Consider the following 8,888-nt stretch of genomic DNA (forward strand, 5'->3'; position numbering starts at 1 on the left):
TCGTAAAAGTCTTAAAGCACTAGTTTCCATTGGGCTACATATCTGCTAGTTCCTGCGTTAGACTGTCACGTTAGGCTGTAAGTTCTGTCTATTCGCTCTAGTTTCTCTTAAAAAGAAATAATGAATAGAAAGAACTTCCTGAGTATTTTGACTCAATCTAATGCTCAGTGTGTGCTGTATATTGCTCGCACCAGTTGTGCTAATTGTCGAACGTCGTCTTGCACAAGAATCTATAGTTCTTTACCGCACTGGTAAGAATTTTTAACTGTACTCTATATGCACCCTCTTATTCAGTGGCAAGGGCTCTCGACCACAATCGATGATTGGTGGCAAAATATACCAAAATCTGTGCACCTGAATGTTAAAGCAACTTTTCTTGCAACTGCAAGCCACCAAAGAGTTAGAGTACAATAACATTCACTGATAGAACTGGCCGTAAGAAGACAGTTACGTAGGGCCTACATGTTTGCAATGGATAAAATTTTCCAACAATTTTCTCTACCCTTTCAGACGGTGTGATTTCCTTTGAAGCCACCTAAAATTTTCTCATTTGCTGGCATATGCACAGTAGCTACAAATGTAGCTGTGCTTTACGTCTCCAGTAGATGCTACATTGTAGTTGCTGCAGCTTGAACTACTTCGCAGGTTTGGAATTTTAGCAGTTAGTCGAGCAAACGTAGGAGCCATTTGTTTGTATGAAGTGTACGATTGTCTTTGTTTTCAAATAGTGAGTGAATCTGTCTCTGTAAGGCAAGTTTTGCATATAGCTTAGGTACACAAAGCAAGTTTATGCTCTGTGTATTGCAACAATAATTAAATTAATGTATTTATTTTCATACTTATTGTGGTAGTTAATGTGGTAGTTCCTTTTGAAACCACTGCAACTTTAAGGACAATATGACTAGCTGTGACAGATTCTCATTCTTCCACTTTCACATAATGTACTCTCACAGAATAAAGGGCGTGCATTCTGGAAAAGATTTCTTTTGACGCCGCCTCATACTGACAGTAGCAGTGAAAGCGGAGACGATGAATTAGTTTAAGACAGTGATCTTGATTTTCGAACGAAAATATTGTTGTTTTTCATTATTTCAGAGAATGAAAGCAAAGAGCCATTAGCAAAGAATTGTAAAACTTTTGTTCCAGCTGGAAAAATATGCAAAACAAGATAAGCATCTACCAACGCATACTACCTCAAGGCACTGTGTAGACTGTAGCATAAAGAAGAAACATCACAAAACCAGATGGAAGTGTGCTCTCTATTTGTACCCCTATGCCTATCTGCAGAGAGGAACTGTGTTTTACTTTATCACAAAATTAGAGAAATTTCATGCACTGGTACTCCATATGAAATCACCCCGTATGTGTACAATTAATAAATGTAACACTTGGTTTCCATATTATTCTGTCTCAATGTACACTCCTGGAAATGGAAAAATGAACACATTGACACCGGTGTGTCAGACCCACCATACTTGCTCCGGACACTGCGAGAGGGCTGTACAAGCAATGATCACACGCACGGCACAGCGGGCACACCAGGAACCGCGGTGTTGGCCGTCTAATGGCGCTAGCTGCGCAGCATTTGTGCACCGCCGCCGTCAGTGTCAGCCAGTTTGCCGTGGCATACGGAGCTCCATCGCAGTCTTTAACACTGGTAGCATGCCGCGACAGCGTGGACGTGAACCGTATATGCAGTTGACGGACTTTGAGCGAGGGCGTATAATGGGCATGCGGGAGGCCGGGTGGACGTACCGCCGAATTGCTCAACACGTGGGGCGTGAGGTCTCCACAGTACATCGATGTTGTCGCCAGTGGTCGGCGGAAGATGCACGTGCCCGTCGACCTGGGACCGGACCCCAGCGACGCACGGATGCACGCCAAGACCGTAGGATCCTACGCAGTGCCGTAGGGGACCGCACCGCCACTTCCCAGCAAATTAGGGACACTGTTGCTCATGGGGTATCGGCGAGGACCATTCGCAACCGTCTCCATGAAGCTGGGCTACGGTCCCGCACACCATTAGCCCGTCTTCCGCTCACGCCCCAACATCGTGCAGCCCGCCTCCAGTGGTGTCGCGACAGGCGTGAATGGAGGGACGAATGGAGACGTGTCGTCTTCAGCGATGAGAGTCGCTTCTGCCTTGGTGCCAATGATGGTCGTATGCGTGTTTGGCGCCGTGCAGGTGAGCGCCACAATCAGGACTGCATACGACCGAGGCACACAGGGCCAACACCCGGCATCATGGTGTGGGGAGCGATCTCCAACACTGGCCATACACCTCTGGTGATCGTCGAGGGGACACTGAATAGTGAACGGTACATCCAAACCGTCATCGAACCCATCGTTCTACCATTCCTAGACCGGCAAGGGAACTTGCTGTTCCAACAGGACAATGCACGTCCGCATGTATCCCGTGCCACCCAACGTGCTCTAGAAGGTGTAAGTCAACTACCCTGGCCAGAAAGATCTCCGGATCTGTCCCCCGTTGAGCATGTTTGGGACTGGATGAAGCGTCGTCTCACGCGGTCTGCACGTCCAGCACGAACGCTGGTCCAACTGAGGCGCCAGGTGGAAATGGCATGGCAAGCTGTTCCACAGGACTACATCCAGCATCTCTACGATCGTCTCCATGGGAGAATAGCAGCCTGCATTGCTGCGAAAGGTGGATATACACTGTACTAGTGCCGACATTGTGCATGCTCTGTTGCCTGTGTCTATGTGCCTGTGGTTCTGTCAGTGTGATCATGTGATGTATCTGACCCCAGGAATGTGTCAATAAAGTTTCCCCTTCCTGGGACAATGAATTTACGGTGTTCTTATTTCAATTTCCAGGAGTGTATTTATTCAGCAAAAGAAATCTAGCTTAGTCTCTCCTTGCTTGCTGTTGGCTGTAGTGGTTTCGAGACATCTGCAACAATGTTCTGAAGACGCTAGGTAGGTGGAAAGTTTGATAATTGCTTTACTCCAGTTGCTCATTTGATATAAAACTAAGCGTTGAGGCCGGTTGCGTTCAGTTCAAATTAGGTCTGTTTAGTCAAAGGTTAGCGTACGAGTTAAGTTGGATTATTAGCATGGGAGGTCATAGCTTTGGTAATTCTTAGACTTTTGTAGAATGGGAGGTAAAGCTGGGCTAAATTTCATACAGAAACGAAATGTATTGGGGAAGTTACAGCAATTTTGGAGATTTGGATTTTCAAACAGACACGATGGTTTTACAGTTGTACTATTACTATAGATATGATACAGAATTTATTCGTCAATAGAAGTCTGAAATTTGTCAAATTGGCATCCAGGGGGATCCTAAACCTTAAGAGACAAGCCACCCACCGCCCCGCCCCCCTTTCCTCTTCCCGAAATCGGTTTTAAGGTCATTACACAGTACGTGTGTCTGCAGTTATAGCATGTTTCTTGATTCATTTTGAACGGTGAGCAACTGTGATTTAGTGAGAAGCGATATCTATGATGCAGAACGTCTTTTTTGTGGTCTCTCTCACTGCAGTTGAGCATTTCTGTAACTCTCTCCCATTGATTAACCAAACACGTAGCAAACAGTGCAGCTTACCTTTCAGTCTTTTGCACCTCTACATCTGTCACGGCAAGGATTCCAGACAATGAACAGCATTCAGCAACTGCTCGAAAAAGTGTGTTTTAAGCAACGTATTTCTCTTGTCTGTTACACATCCTTAGGTATTTTCCAGTATATCTGAGTCTGGCATCCAACATACCCACAGTTAAATTGCTTAGAACCACCCTTTACACAAACTCCTAGAATCTTGAAGGTTGCGTCCGATTGGTGTCGAAAAATCAGAGCCGGCCTGAGTGGCCGTGCGGTTCTAGGCGCTGCAGTCTGGAACCGAGCGACCGCTACGGTCGCAGGTTCGAATCCTGCCTCGGGCATGGATGTGTGTGATATCCTTAGTTAGGTTTAATTAGTTCTAGGCGACTGATGACCTCAGAAGCTAAGTTGCATATCAGAAGTTAAGTCGCATAGTGCTCAGAGCCATTTGAACAATTTTTTGAAAATTCAGAAAAAGCGTATACAGCAGGAAACTGTTCGGAGCAAGTAGCTATAAAGCTTTGTTGTAGTGTCAGTATATCCTTTTATAACAACTATCTCGTTATCAGCCAGGACGCTCACTAATCATCGTTTAGGTCTTTGACCCCAATTTCCGATGTAGTACCTGTTTCTGTCTTTCAGTCACTGTAAATGTTTACTGGGAGTGTTCTCTGCTAGTGGGGATACGACTTGTCTGTACTCCGCTCGCCGAGACCTGGCTGAAGAGAGCTCTCCATTAATTTCTTCGAGTTACTAGTGCCTGCGGATGTCTATTCCCCGGCAGTTCACACCTGGCTGCTCAGCTCGACGACACACACACATTTTACCAGTCTACCGACCACAAAACCGTCGGACGCCATATATTACTGTTCTCATTACGCAGGAAATGTGGCAGCCTCCCGCATCCGCGGGAAGTTACTTGTCGCCGGCATTTAATTCCAGAGCGGCCAGCTGGGGCGAGGAGCTCTAAACGATGCCAGACCTGTCCCCATTTATTATGCCGTGGCCTTACCGTCGCGCATTTCTCCGCAGAGGTGCCAGCCAGCCACCACTAGGAGAAGCGGTCCCTGACCGGAGCTGCAGCTTCATTAGTGGGTCCACTGGGAGTGAAAAACGACGTGCCCGCCTCCGCGGAAATGATGGTTATTCCTGGGGAAATAAGGTCAGGCAGCGTTAAGTGATACGTTGAGAGGTGCTGCTAAAGTAGTCCAAGCAAAGGCGTTTGATGTGAACTCCCAAAAATTACTTCCTCTCTTCAGTTTATAGACCATAACTGTCACCGGTTGTCCCTCACGAGTAGACTGAATACATTTGTTTTCTAATGACGTATTCACCACGTTTACATGTGATACAATTTGCGGAGGACAGAAATGGAAATCAGAAACCAATTTTTGCCGTCCTGTTAGACCTGTATCGATTTAGCTACCCGGATAAAATTTCCGAGCGTCGTTTGTGTTACTGAATGGTGTCCCAATCGGCTGTTCCCATTTCGCTAGCACGATGATGTACGTCTATCAGCACTTCGACTTCAGAGTCCGAAATCCTTATTATTCTGACTGAAGACGAGGAAACAGTTCAACCCTCTCAGACTAGAAATATTTGGAATTAAATTCTAGGATTTTCTTGTTCTTATTACATTATTAGACATACACTCCTGGAAATTGAAATAAGAACACCGTGAATTCATTGTCCCAGGAAGGGGAAATTTTATTGACATATTCCTGGGGTCAGATACATCACATGATCACACTGACAGAACCACAGGCACATAGACACAGGCAACAGAGCATGTACAATGTCGGCACTAGTACAGTGTATATCCACCTTTCGCAGCAATGCAGGCTGCTATTCTCTCATGGAGACGATCGTAGAGATGCTGGATGTAGTCCTGTGGAACGGCTTGCCATGCCATTTCCACCTGGCGCCTCAGTTGGACCAGCGTTCGTGCTGGACGTGCAGACCGCGTGAGACGACGCTTCATCCAGTCCCAAACATGCTCAACGGGGGACAGATCCGGAGATCTTGCTGGCCAGGGTAGTTGACTTACACCTTCTAGAGCACGTTGGGTGGCACGGGATACATGCGGACGTGCATTGTCCTGTTGTCCATTAGACGGCCAACACCGCGGTTCCTGGTGTGTCCGCTGTGCCGTGCGTGTGATCATTGCTTGTACAGCCCTCTCGCAGTGTCCGGAGCAAGTATGGTGGGTCTGACACACCGGTGTCAATGTGTTCTTTTTTCCATTTCCAGGAGTGTATTCCAACTGTTGCATACCACATGCTGCAATGTAGTGAGTGTTTATCTGAAAATGTCTCATTTCTGTTGCTGAACTTACACCAATCGTCTTTCGGACACAGATTGTGCATTGGTGTTTGGTCAGTGGATAGTTTGCGGGAAAAAAAATTGCGCACAGCGTGCCTCACTGCCTCTAAATTATATGTGTTTTTCCTGACAGCTCTCCCATGAAATAACTGAAGAGAATAAATTTCTTTCAGTGTAAGCCTGCTTTTTCTTCCTAGTGGTTTTCCATCCTCGAGTACTTCACCTTTCTTCTCTTTCAGCAAGCGACGAAGCCTACGACCAAGCCTCTTTTGGATGTGGCCAACTCTTTCCAACTTTTAGATTGTTATATTGTACAGATTTTTATCTGTTCCAGCTTTCAACCAAGAGGGGTCCCCATCATCAAGGTATTTAGTATAACACCATACTAGTCATCACATCTGGAGAGCATCCTTACAACTGCACCATCCTCCATGCCCCCACTTGTGCCACCCAAATTTTTAGAGCATGTTACTGCATGCTTTTTTTGCCACAGTTTCTCACTGTCTTCATTGTTGCACACTGGTGCCAGTATTGAGACATAATTTTTACATATAAATCGTTACCTACGTCAATACCAATTACTGATGCAACTTCATACAGAGATGTGTGACCCCTTTTCATCCAGGTTCCATTTACAGACAGACACAGGTCACTAACATTTGTAGGAGATTCACTGTTATGAATATCTAACCCACGATCTATTTCTCTTTAGTTTATTTCCTCCAATTCCTCCACTGCTTTCTACATAGAAATATTGGCAGTATCACATACAGCATAAGACATTTCTTTATTTATTTTTCAAACTTTGCACAAGGTGTTCAGAAAACCACACAATAAATTACCTCCTTCCCTGCCCTGTCCAAGGCATCTCATAGCATATGCTAACCTAAAATTGCTTTCATAGGTACCAGTGTTTTTTTTTTTTTTTGGGAGGAAAATTCATAGCCACACGACTTACAAATTAATTTAAAATCACAAGCTATTCCCACTCTTCATTCTTTTACAACAATCATGCATTCCGTATTTTTACAGCTAACATATGAAAATTTTATAGCCTTGCAGATACGTTCTACATATATAAGTCTAAATCCAGCGGAATACATATCAACAACATTCACCCACCTGTACAATTCCCCTGTCCTAAGTTTCGATGCTGAAGCTGAGAACTTATGTCCTTCATTTCGAGCTGGTTCCTCGTTTTATTGGGCAACCGATTTCCATGAAACTACTGTTTCCTAAACACAGTTTTTCCACCACCCACTGTGCATAATTCTTGACTTCCATTCAGAAGGTTTGCGAATTCAACCTTCCACCTACAAATATATGTCAGTATTGTCGAAACGTAAATAAACGACATGCAAGAAAGTTTTCAGGCAAAGATATAGATGTCAGCCAGAGATACAGAAGTCAGCCAAAGATGGTCGACTCGATGACCAGTGGTATTACCAAAACCTGGGATGCTTTGGTGGTATTGTGGTAAGAGGAGTAGCTGAAATCTAAGACGTCTTTCACCATCGACCACAGCCGCCCAGTGGCACAGATTTGGCGACCACTGTAGATTGGGCTACCCCCGTGCGGCTGTCGTCACTCACCCATCATCTGCGTTCGCTATCCTGCGGGACTGCCTTCATAGGTGTCCAGCTACGCCAACAGCGTCGACGCGAAGCCAGAGGTCATTTCCAGATGTCTCCATTACCGACGCACGGAACAGCAAGCCACCAGCCTTCCTTGCTATTGCAGTAAGCTCTTGTAAATAAATATCACCAGTGTCAAGTTGAAAGTGACTGTAACTTCCTCACCAACGCGCTAGAGAATACTTTCATTCTTCTTACATTTTTGCTTGTGGTGTGTTACGAAGATGTGTCGCTTTCGACAATGTCTCTGTTTCCACGTGTGGCTGCCACAAATATACGAGGGTTGATCAGAATGTAATGCACCGCATTTATTTCTTCAACAATTCTTTGTTGAACATAATGAGAATTACGCGCATGATAGAATGGTGTTTTATCTACACAACATATTTTTCCACATAATCTCCATCCCTTTCTATGGCCTGCCTCCAGTGTGAGACAAGGGCTTGTATGCCCTGTCGGCAACAATCCTTGCCCTGGTGGCGGAGCCAGTGCTTCACTGTGGCAATCGCCTCCTCATCGTCCGCAAAATGCCTTCCATGAATGTCATCCTTTAATGGCCCAAACAAGTGGAAGTCCGAGGGGGCTAGGTCAGGTGTGTCAAGTCTGACAGCCGTGAATGGTCTCCACGACCGCTGCAAATCGTGGAGCTCCGCCGAACCGCCTTCTGATGACCTCACTTTCCCAGCAACTAACTGGACTTCCGTCGACAGCAGAGGCTCCATAGACTTTGCCCAGGCATTTGTGACTATTCCCCACAGTGGAAAGAAAACCATTAACCTCCCACTGTGGTGGGGGTGAAAGTCGTAATGGACTGATAGAAAGAGAAGTTGGAGAGCAGGAATGGACAGAATGAGGGCAGATGAGAAAGAGGTGGGGAGTGAGAGGGGGGAAGAAGTACATGCATTAATAGATGACTGGAAAAAATAAAAACCCCGGCAGGGCCCAATTTCTCAGCTAGTCTTATTTTGATGAAAGAAAAAACGTTGAAGATTTCTTACCTTGATCGGTTATCACTTTGCCCTTCTGCAAGAGTCCTTGAATTCTTAAAGAAGTTCTTCGAAATACCCCTATTTTTAACAAGTTCAGAAAAAATAGACACTATGTTTCGCTTACTCCAGCGGCACATATAACTGATGCAAACCTAATATGAAAGGAAAGCTAAGCAAGAACGTGTAAATTCTGTACTGTGTGGTTATAATTACAGTGCAGCTATTGTCAGACGTCCAGTGTCGGCTGCAATTATCGTCTGGCAACGAAACATGGTAGATAGGAAACGATTTACACTGGACGGAAATTAGTTCTAATTTTGATCACCAGGTGCAAATCTGGCCTTGTGAATGCACGAAAGACACACAGGTGTTGCCTTTTTTAAT

Source organism: Schistocerca gregaria, chromosome 1, assembly GCF_023897955.1.
Source record: "Schistocerca gregaria isolate iqSchGreg1 chromosome 1, iqSchGreg1.2, whole genome shotgun sequence".
Lineage (NCBI taxonomy): Eukaryota > Metazoa > Arthropoda > Insecta > Orthoptera > Acrididae > Schistocerca > Schistocerca gregaria.